At 47.5% G+C, this 12,261-nt stretch overlaps 1 protein-coding gene across 1 annotated transcript in view; it reads left to right on the top strand.

Annotated features, from left to right (window-relative positions):
* The window catches only part of CFAP43 (cilia and flagella associated protein 43), a 207,640-nt gene that overhangs the window by 162,987 nt on the left and 32,392 nt on the right, over positions 1 to 12,261 (top strand). The gene's annotated exons all lie outside the window — the stretch shown is intronic.

Here is a 12,261-nt window from a genome sequence, read left to right on the forward strand (position 1 = left end):
CGGGCTTTAGACGTCTGTTTATTGGCGTACTTCTCTGTATACCGACCTTATATTATATTATTATACTAGAGGCTCTGCTGCATTATTGGGTAAGTAGGGATTGTGGACCATTAGGGTGGCACTCATTGTGGTGGACATGTGTTTTAACTGTGTCTTGTCCTGTTCTGATATGTATTCTAACATGTTGGACAGATATTCCTATATCTCCTCTTTGGTGTATGGGGTTCTGTTCTGAGTGTTCACCTTCAGCACTTACACTGATGACTGCCCTGTGATCCGAAGCTTTTCAGAGGTGCAGTTTCCGTGTTAGTACAAATAATGTGACAGATAGGCGGGCTTTGCACACTACGACATCGCAGGTGCGATGTCGGTGGGGTCAAATCGAAAGTGACGCACATCCGGCGTCACTTGCGATGTCGTAGTGTGTAAATCCTAGATGATACGATGAACGAGCGCAAAATCGTCGTCATCGTATCATCGCTGCAGCCTCCGACATTTCCATAATGCCGGGGGAGCGACAGGTACGATGTAGTTCCTCGTTCCTGCGGCCGCACACATCGCTGTGTATGAAGCCGCAGGAGCGAGGAACTTCACCTTACCTGCCTCCCGGCTGCAATGAGAAGGACGGAGGTGGGCGGGATGTTTACATCCTGCTCATCTCCGCCCCTCCACTTCAATTGGCCGCCTGCCGTGTGACGTCACTGTGACGCCGCATGACCCGCCCCCTAAGAAAGGAGGCGGGTCGCCGGCCAGAGGGACGTCGCACGGCAGGTATGTGCGTGTAAAGCTGCCGTAGCGATAATAATCGCTACGGCAGCTTTCACTATATATCGAACGTGCGACGGGGGCGGGACTATCGCTGCAGCATCGGTAACACATTGTTACCGATGTCGCAGCGTGCAAAGCCCGCCTAAATCTAAGACATTTCTTCATTCTTCTTATTTTCCCGTTTTTGTAGTGCTTTTACTTTTTGCAGGTTTCCCGTTTGGTCTACATTAGATTCGGTGGACTATGTTGGACCAGCATGGGATCCATGTCTTTATTAAATGGTCATAGAGGGATGTGCCAGGAATGTGTTTTTTTTTTTGTTTTGTTTTTATTAAATGAGTATTACCTTTTCTAAGATCTTATCCCAATATGTAGTGCTTGTAATAATAATAATAATATTAGCAAATACCTCCAATTAGAAATGTAGTATAGTTCTCCTGATATAGCCATGTCTCTTACTTCATCTGCAGGGTATTGCAGCTTGGGTATCCATGTTTACGACCATGTGCATCTAACTAACTCACTATAGGAGTGGACATCACCATGAATACTTAAGCGGCAATACCCTGCACATGAGGTAAGAGACATAGCATCAGGTGAACTATACTACATTACTAATTGGAGGTATTTGCTAATATTATATTATGCCTACTACATATTGGGATAGGATCTTCGAGATGGGAGTACTCTTTTTAAGTCATTTTTTTTAACACTTTAATTACAGCATTAGTAATGTATTTGAAAGAAATGTTTCAGTAGCATCGCTGGGACTTGGTATAAGCCGGTGTTGTTTTTGGTTACCCATGTGCTATTCCCCTCCCCCCACACACACACTATTATTAACTAACCAACACAGTACTGATAAACAGAGATAGAAGAAGGCTCCTGTACAACAAGAGTCTATGGGCCCTTTGAAGTCCAATTGCTCATTATATTGCACCTGCTTTGGAGGTAGAAATGGCCCCCTGATCTCTTGGGCCCCTCTGCGGCTGTGCAGGTTGCACCAATGATATGGCCACCCTTACAACCTAGCGGTACTGAGAAGAGCCGGGTTACCCTCAGAATTGGACCATTCAATGTGACCTCTGGGGTGACGGCTGGCTGGTGTTTTGTTGTTGTGAAGGACCTTCCCATCCTGATAGTATCAGTGCTGGAGTTATTGTTACCTTGGTTGGTTGGATCTCATGTTATTTGTGTTTTCTATCTATTCACTTGTGTAGAATCGAGCAGCTGTGTGCACTGGGGCCATTTCTTTCGATGTCTTTTGAATAGGAGCAGGTCATTTTTGACTTCTTGAGCCCCAGGTTGTTTACAAGCTAACACAGGATAAAATATTACATATGAAGTAACCTGATTTATTTATCCATTTTTTATATGGGTCCGCACATTTTCATAACCAGCCATTGCAAAACCAACACCAGTAACTGATCGTCTTAGGATGGGAAGGTCCTTAGATGCCAAATACGGTAACAGCTTACAGCCGCCCCCGGCACAATTACATTGGGTGGTCTGTTTTTGGGAGTCTCTAGCTCCTTCCCAATTCTCCTGGTGCATTAGGCAGTGACTTAATAGTGTTGGTCATGTCACTTTTGAGGTGGCAAAACAACACTGGCTCATACTAAGCCCAACGGATAATAATATAAAGGCGTCTGTCAGGTACATTCACTACTAATGCTATAATAAAGTGTGACAAAAAAAACCAAAAGACTATTTAAAAAGAAAACCCACTACCCTACACTGCCCCCCTTGGACCATTTTATTAACCAACTAGATCCCATGTTGGCCAATGTAGCCCATCAAATCCAATGTAGTCCAAATAGTGATAAGAAACAAGAAATCTCTTGATTTCGCAAGCTTTATCTGAATGTATTGTCCTCCTTTTTGTTACAGAGTTTGTCCCATCTTATTTTTATATAAATGATGGTCTCTGGCGGGCCTGTGTTCTCTTGGTGGGCCCCAAGAATGATGTTGTCTGGCGGGCCTGTGTTCTCCAGTAGACACTGTACTGCTATCTCACATTACGACTGTGGTAAATGTGGGCTGAATACGCTCTGCGTCTGCTGTCTCTTCCCCATCCCCCCTCCTTTTTGGTGTTTGCAAAAGATAAGGAGAATGAAGTTTAGGATCACAGTAGTAGCCTACTATTGTTGATCCCTGCAATATGATAATGACATTTGGACAGTGTCACAGAGCACAGCTGGTGGCTCCGATTCTATGGCACTGCGCTACTCACTGTGTCACACATGATACTGTTAGATACACAGCTCAGCACAATATTTCACACCACATAATAAGATTAGATAAGCGACCTGTGTCACAAATTATAGGATTAGATACATGGCTCAGCATACTGCATCATACATGACGGGCTTAGATACATGGGTCAGCGGACTGCATTACACATAACAGGCTTAGATACTCATCATGGCGGACTGCATTACATATGAAATGCTTAGACACAAGGTTCAGTAGACTGTATCACACCTAATGGCCTTAGATACACCACTTAGTGGACTTTGCCACACATGGCAGGCTTGGATACACAGCATAGTGGACTGCATTACACGACATGCTTAGATACACAGTGCAATCGACTGTATCACACATGACAGCCTAAGATACACTGCTCAGGGGACTGCATCACACATAACAGGCTTAGATACACAGCTCAGCAGACTGAATTGCATGACATGCTTACATAAACGGTTCAGAAGACTGCATCACACATGACAGGCTTAGATACACGGCTCATCGGACTGTTTCACGTATGGTAGGCTTAGGTACATGGCTCAGCGGACTGCATCACATATGATTGGCTTAGATACTCAGCTCAGCAGATTGCATCATGCATGATGGCCTTAGATAGACAGTTGCATACACATGATAGGCTTAGATACAAAGCTCAGTGGACTGTATCACATGATGGGTTTGATATACGGCTGTATGATATCACTTATTTATCACCTGCAGATCTAGTGGTTCTCGGAATGCTGAGCTCTGTATAACACTACCCACATCACTGATTGGCAGCTTTGTGCCCATGTACAATATACACAAAAAGCCACCAATCAGTGGTGGAGCAAGTGTATACAGAGCTCATAAATACGAGGGGCTGCTGATAAATCTTTGGCTTTCTGATCTTTTTTTGTTTTTATGGTAACGAATGTTACATCACATGAAAGCTTTATGTGTCTAATATATGTTTTCAAAATTTTGTGTTTGTTGCATATGGCAACAATGTTCTACGCATACGGGAAAACAAAATGATGAAGTCTAATCCGATATTCACAGCAACTGAGAGCAGAGGAGTGATACAATTCTTGCTTCTGCAAGGAAAGTAATAAAGGATATTCATGATGATATGTCACAGACATTGGGGGATCAATGCCCTTCATATTCCACAGTTAAGAACTTGGTTGCCAAATTTAAAATGGGCCACTTCAGCACCAATGATGAGGGCCGTCCTGGATGACTGAGAGTGGTTGTTGTTCCAGAGATCGTCGATGCTGTGCACAACCTCATACTGGAGAATCAACGAATTTCATCTAAAGCAATAGTAGACATCATGGGGATTTCCCATGAACGTGATTGTGTCATTATCCATGAACATTTAGACATGAGGAAGCTACTGCAAAGTGAGTCCCCAAATGTTTAACAACGGATTAGAGAAGCATGTGAGTGAAAACTTCCCAGTCCATTTGTCAGCGTTTCCAGACTGATAAGAACTTCCTGGAACGACTGGTCACTATGGATGAGACCTGGGTTTATTTGTGTGACCCTGAAAACAAGGAGCATTCAGAAGAGTAAAGGCACAGTGGTTCTCCTCGTCCCAAAAAGTTTAGGGTGCAAAAATCAGCCGCTAAGGTGATGTCATCTGTGTTCTGGGATAAGGAGGGCGTGCTGCTAGTGGATCACCTTCAAAAGGGTTCTATCATCAATGCAAGGTATTACATTGAACTGTTGGACCAATTGAAGGCAGCTCTGAAGGCCAAAAGATGCAAGCTGTCCAAAAAAAATTTGTTGCTGCAAGACATCGCCTCTGCTCACATTGCACAAGCAACCATGGCAAACTGGCAGAGTTGAGCTTCCAGCTGGTTGAGCATCCACCTTATTCGCCAGATCTAGCTCCCTCCAACTATCACCTGTTTCCAAACCTGAAGAAACACCTCAAGGGTAGCAAATTTCACACCATTTCTGATGTCAGGGCTGCCACAGATGCCTGGTTTGAAGCACAACCGAAATCCTTCTTTTTGCTAGGCTTACAGAACTTGGAATACCGATGTAAGAAGTGTTTTGACATCAGTGGAGAGTATGTGGAATAAATGTAACATTTCATCATCCTATCTCGCTTCTTTTTTTGGTAAAGCCAAAAACTTATCAGCAGCCCCAAGTATGGAGGACTAAGGGGTACTTCTCACATAGCGAGATCGCTGCTGAGTCACGGTTTTTGTGACACACCAGTGACCTCATTAGCGATCTTGCTGTGTGTGACACTGAGCAGCGATCTGGCCCCTGCTGTGAGATCGCTGCTCGTTACACACAGTGCTGGTTCATTTTTTTGGACGTTGCTCTCCCGCTGTGAAGCACACATCGCTGTGTTTGACAGCGAGAGAGCAATGATCTGAATGTGCAGGGAGCAGGGAGCTGGCTTCTGGCAGCCTCCGATAAGCTGTAACCAAGGTAAATATCGGGTAACCAAGCGGAAGGCTTTGCTTGGTTACCCGATATTTACCTTGGTTACTAGCGTCCGCCGCTCTCACGCTGCCAGTGCCGACTCCCTGCACACGTAGCCAGAGTACACATCGGGTAAATAAGCAAAGCGGTTTGCTTATTAACCCGATGTGTACTCTGGCTAGGAGTGCAGGGAGCCAGCGCTAAGCGGTGTGCGCTGGTAACCAAGGTAAATATCGGGTAACCAAGCGCTTGGTTACCCAATATTTACCTTAGTTACCAAGCGCAGCATCGCTTCCACGCGTCGCTGGGGGCTAGTTATTAGTGAGATCTGCCTGATTGACAGCTCACCAGCGACCATGTAGCGACGCACCAACAATCCTGACCAGGTCAGATCGCTGGTGGGATCGCTGGAGTGTCGCTAAAGTGTGACGGTACCCTAACTGGCAGTAGGTTTACTAGTACTCCAATTATAATCTCCTGCTGATAAAATTTTATCAAAACTACAGCAAGCAACCCAATAAGTGACACATCGCTGGAACCAGGGTCTCTGTCTCTACATCTTGCTGCTCTCAGATGGGGAAGCAAAAACCTGGTGACAGATTCCGTTTAAATTCATGCGCTATAAGAATCTAATTTGCACCAATCAAAAAAATCTACACAAATGTCATCTAATGAACAAGATACAAGATCAACAAGTTATATTATACAAAAAACGTTAAAAGAAAACCATAGGAAAAACCTGCACAAAGATAAATTCACATGTTGCAGAAAAAAACATGTATTGAATATTGCCAAAAGCTCAAATACTATAATAGCATTAATAAGTACATAAGAAGTCTGTCCTCCAGTTTACACCATTCATTATTTAATTTCTGCTGATTAATTGTAATATCCATGCCGCTTCTAATAATTGATTCCAATTTCCTCCTCTCTTTGGTTTTCAGCATTAATTTAGTCCTCATCCAGTTATTCAATTGTATTAGATGCATAAAATCTGCAGACATGGATATATGGTGCCTGGCTTTATTTCAGTTTCTTTGTGATCCATCTCGATTAAATCTATTTGATTTATGAGCCCAGGACAGATCCTCGTCTTGCACCAATACAGACCTTTTTTTCCTTATCTCCAGCCATTGTTAGGGTGATGTCACACACAACGACGACGTCATTTTCTGTGACGTTGCAGCGACGTCCCGTCGCTGTCGCTGTGTGTGACATCAGCAACGACCTGGCCCCTGCTGTGAGGTTGCCGGTTGTTGCTGAATGTCCAGCTTCATTTTTTGATCGTCACTCTCCCGCTGTGACACACACATCGCTGTGTGTGACAGCGAGAGAGCGACGAATGAAGCGAGCAGGGAGCAGGAGCCGGCGTCTGGCAGCTGCGGTAAGCTGTAACCAGGGTAAACATCTGGTAACCAAGGGAAGACCTTTCCCTGGTTACCCGATATTTACCTTCGTTACCAGCATCCGCCGCTCTCGCTGCCAGTGCCGGCTCCCTGCTCTCTGCACATGTAGCTGCAGTACACATCGGGTAATTAACCCGATGTGTACTGTAGCTAAGAGTGCAGGGAGCCAGCGCTAAGCAGTGTGCACGGCTCCCTGCTCTCTGCACATGAAGCACAGCGACGCGTGTCGTTATGATCGCTGCTGCTTCTGCTGTGTTTGACAGCTAAGCAGCGATCATAACAGCGACTTACAACCTGTATCATTACTGAGTCTTTGGTAAGGTCTGACTGTGTGACATCTCACCAACAACCTACAACACATACCAAGATCGCTAACAGGATCGCTACTGCGTCACAGAAACAGTGACTCAGCTGCGATCTCGCTAGCGATCTCGTTGTGTGACGGTACCTATACACTAAAGCCCCCGTCACATTTAGCGACTTACCAGCGATCCCGAAAACGAGGCGACCTGATAAGGATTGCTGGTAAGGCGCTGGGAGGTCGCTGGTGAGATGTCACACAGTCAGACCTTACCAAAGACTCAGTAACGATACAGGTCGCAGTAGCGACCTGTATAACGATCTCTACTGTCATTGGGACCCTGTCACACAGTGTCAAACATAGTGATGCGTTTTGCCCGGCAAGACATCGCCTTTGAAGAAAATGGTCCAGGACGTTCAGTAACGACTAGAGATCTCACAGCAGGGGCCAGGTCGTTGCTGGATGTCACACATAACGAGATCGCTAGCGAGATCGCTGTTGCATCACAAAAACCGTGACTCAGCAGCGATGTCGCTAGCGATGTCGCTTAGTGAGACGTGGCCTTGAGGCTATGTGCCCACGGGAGATAGTAACTGCAGACTTTTCTGCAGGTATTTCCGCAGGTTCACGCAGCAGCTTCCCGAAATTCTCAGCTATCCATTGCTGCGGTATTTCTGTGGAATTGTTGCGGTAAACCTGCGGAAACAGTGCAAATTCTGTGCGGAATTCCCGCCCTGTATCTCCATAGTGGAGGACCGGACGTTCCGCAGAGATTTCCACATGAATAATGGACATGCAGTTACGGAAATCCACAGCATTTTCCACAGCCACAAATACCACAGCATTGATACAGCACTCCCCTAATCCCATGGGATAACATGGGGAGTGTCTGTACTTGCATAAACCCGTGGATTTATCTGGAAAATCTAGAAAATCCGCAGGTTTTCCGCGGCAATATCCGCAGTTAGTTTCTCCCGTGGGCACATAGCCTAAGGCTGGGTACACTTGTTGGATTTTTCTACAGCCAAAACCTGCTCTCTTGGCAGTAAAAAAGCTGCTTTTTAGAAGAAGGTTTTGCTGCATTTTTTGTTGGTTTTTTTTTGGTGTCTTTGTCTACAGTACATGTTTAATAAAACTAGTGCTATTCACCACAAAAGCAGAAAAAGAAGTGGTTGCATTTTTGCATTTCTCATTGCTTTCTATTGGAAAAAAACCGCTGTAAAAATGCTGAAAGAGCTGACATTTTGCTTCTTTCAAAAACACAGCAGTTTTCCATTTTAGTCAGGAAAATAAAAGTAATCGTGTGCATGAGATTTTTGGAATCTTAGGGCATGTGTCCATGTAGCAGATTTTTTGCACACAAAAGTGCATGCTTTGGCAGGAAAAACACAACAGAAAAAATGCACTTATTTATTATATTTTAATACGTTTTCTTTCCTGAGTTTTTACTTCATGGCAATCATTGGGGTTCCTGCGTTGTAAACCCGTGATTGCTGTCAGGTCTCAGGCTGATATTACCGCTGAGAGCCAACTCTCACTACCCGAAACAGTGCCCGTGCCGCTTCCAGCAGTTTAATCCCCTAAATGCTGTGATCAATCTTTATCACTGCATTCAGGGGGTAGGGAGAGGAATCGCTTACCTGTCTTTGGCGATCGGGTCCTTGTAATGCAAACACGGGGACCCGATCACAGGGACCTGATCTCTGCCATGGCAATTCTGGGTCAACACCATGACAACCCCGGGTTACTGAGCTACGGATCACCTCACAGACCATGCCGGATGCATGGTGTGTGAGCGAAGTGTCAGTGCTGCGAGTGCAGAACTGACAGATATCCACTGCAGTGGATCAGTGATCAGACGCAGGAAAAAATGCAGAAAGAATTGACATGCTGCAGATTATTTTCTGCACCACAATCTGCAAGGAGAAAATCTGCAACATGTCCATAGCAAATCGGGATTCTCATAGACTGGGATTTGTTTTTCCGTGAAGAATTGATTAAAACCTGCAAGAAAAAATGTATGAAAAAACGCAGCGTGGGCACTGTTATTTTTGCTGGTACTGTGGAAAGAGGTTTTTAATTTGCATAAAACTCATTAAAAAGCGCTGCAAAAAAACGCAAGTTGTGAACATAGCCTAAAGAGGCATTTTCAGTTTTCAACACGTCAGTTTCATTTGCGGGTACACTTAGGGGCACTTTGCACGCTGCGACATCGCAGGCCGATGCTGCGATGCCGAGCGCGATAGTCCCCGCCCCCGTCACAGCTGCGATATCCTTGTGACAGCTGCCGTAGCGAACATTATCGCTACGGCAGCTTCACATGGACTCACCTGTCCTGCGACCGTCGCTCTGGCCGGCGACCCGCCTCCTTATTAAGGGGGCGGGTCGTATGGCGTTACTGCGACGTCACACGGCAGGCGGCCAATAGGAGCGGAGGGGCGGAGATGAGCGGGATGTAAACATCCCGCCCATCTCCTTCCTTCTGCATATCCTACGGAAGCCGCAGTGATGCCGGTAGGAGATGTTCCTCGCTCCTGCGGCTTCACACACAGCGATGTATGCTGCCGCAGGAACGAGGAACAACATCGGACCGTCGCGTCAGCGTAATCATGGATTACGCCGACGCTGCACCGATGATACGATTACGACGCTTTTGCGCTCGTTAATCGTATCATCGAGCCTTTACACACTACGATGTCGCATGCGATGCCGGACGTACGTCATTTTCAATTTGACCCCACCGACATCGCACCTGCGATGTCGTAGTGTGCAAAGTCCGCCTGAGTTTTATGATCAGATTATCCCATAGAATAGCATTAGATGTGGAAAATCTGGGGCGTGTCCTGACATGGAAGCGTGAGGACGCTGGATCCCAGAGCTCCTGCGCCCACAGCCTAAATATACTAAATCCTGCAGCCCCCACTTACCCAGGATGGCACCCAAGAAGAGACCGGGGGTAGCGCCCGCTTCTGCCTCCCCGGGGACGAGTCAGAGACCCCAGGGGAGCCTCACAAAGTTTCTGACGGCGCCGGGCTCTGAACCTCCGCAGGCGGCCCGAAGCAAGATGGCGCCGGCTGGCGCGCGGCGTCCTCCAGCGGGGGATTCCCCAGGTGCCGCTCGGCATTCTCCCACAGCCTGTGCAGCGGAGCAGGGGACCAGCAGTGCAGAGAAACGGAGGTCGGAGGCGGCGGTGGCATTGGACGGAGCGGGCCCAGGTACAGAGGACTGGAGGAGGGGGGAGGCTGCTCAGCCTGCCTTGCAGCACGCTGCTGTGGATAGGGGGGGGGCCCTGAGGGGATCATCAGACCCGGGGATACCGGCCATGCTCTGCACACAGGAGCCCCCCCCGCCCACGGGGCACACAGAACCTCAGGTGTTACTAAGCAATATGCATGCTGGCCCCCCACTGGGGGACATACAAGCCCTGAGAGAGCTCATTTTGGCCCTCCCCAGCAAGAAAGATCTGGAGGATGTTGTGGCTAGAATTGAATCCTCCCAGCAGATGGCGCTGTCTGCCCTGAGGGAGGAAATGGTGGTACTGGAGGACAGAATTGAAGCCACAGAGCAGGCTCAGGAGTCCCTGGAGAGCAGAATGGAGAGGATTGAGAGAGACTGTGAGTCATCCAATGCCCGCATCAGAGATCTTGCCCTGCTCTTGGATGATCAAGAGAACAGGGGCAGAAGAAATAACATCAGACTCAAGGGTATACCGGAGGACTGGCCCCAGGAACTTCTGCGTACTAAGGTCTTAAACATCTTTAACCGGGTCACTGATCGCCCCTTGGAGGCTACCTACCTCTTCGACAGAATTCACAGAGTCGCAAGGTCGGGCCCTAGATCTGCCCCCTCCTCTAGAGATGTACTATGTCGTTTGCACTATTATGGAGACAGAGAAAGGATCCTACAGGGAGCTTGGTCATACGGTCCGGTGGAGATGGATGGGGCCATGGTGAAGCTATTCCCTGATGTCTCCGGCCGCACACTATATATGAGACGCCTGCTTCATCCTCTCCTGCTCGGCATCAAAGAAGTAAACGCCTCATATAGATGGGGCCATCCCTTCCATTTGATAGTACGCAAGGGGGACTCCGTGTTTTTGCTGAAGAGGCACTCAGAGCTTCCTGATCTTTTTGCATTCCTGGGAATACCAGACTGCTCAATTCCGGACTGGTTGGAGTGGGAACCCCAGGCACCCCCGAGGTCGCGGAGGAGGAAGGGAGGCACCCGTCCTGCTCAAAGCGGCGATCCTTGAGGGATTTGGCATGTATTGGATGCTGCTGGGAGGAGGGAGTGGTCCAAGTTGTGAGACGACGGTGATTTCGATGAGAGACGGAGTCAAAGTACGGGGAGCTGGGAGGCTCTCTCTTGTCTCTACGACTCCTGAGCAGGAGTCCTGGCCTTGGGCTAGTTTTTTCTGGACATAGTTTACTGCCTAAAGTTTTTGAAAATTCTATTTCTTTGGCAATGTCTAGTTTAAGATTGGGGGGGGGGGTGGGGGGGGGATGTTTTTCTTTACCGCGTTCATCCTGGGTGGTGGGGTGTGTGGGTGGTTAATCGGCTGACCCTTCTTCTCCGTCGGGGAGAGGGGTCATTTAGTGCTAATAAGAGGGGCGCGGGTCTGCGCTCTGGCCGCATGTCAGTTCTTGTCCCTATCCTTTTCTTAGTAGTCCCTGGGCTGGTCCCTGGTGCTGCGAGCGGCAGTCTCGCTGCTTTTCCTCTCTCTTGTTCTCTTCTCTGATCTTCTTGCCTCTCTCTTTTCCCCCTGCTAAAGGGTCTCAGCTACTTCCCTCTTTGTCAATACTTTTTCTACCCCTCCTCTCTTTTCACCAGCTTTCCCTCTCTTTTTTTTTTTTTTTTTTCCTCTCCCCTTCCCCTCCTTTCTTTTGATTTGCTCCTCTAGGACCTCGCGACAGAAAATGGTGAAACAGAGGCAGGCCAATCTGCGGGTGGGCTCACTGAATGTCAAGGGCCTTCATAGCCAGGAGAAAAGATCTATCCTGCTGAACCTTCTTTGGAGAAATCGAATTCAGGTAGCCTTCCTCCAGGAGACACACTACTGTGAAGCTAAGCCTTACAGACTCTCGGACAGAAGGTACCCCACTGTGCACCACT

This window comes from Anomaloglossus baeobatrachus, chromosome 4 (genome assembly GCF_048569485.1).
Source record: "Anomaloglossus baeobatrachus isolate aAnoBae1 chromosome 4, aAnoBae1.hap1, whole genome shotgun sequence".
Classification (NCBI taxonomy): Eukaryota; Metazoa; Chordata; class Amphibia; order Anura; family Aromobatidae; genus Anomaloglossus; species Anomaloglossus baeobatrachus.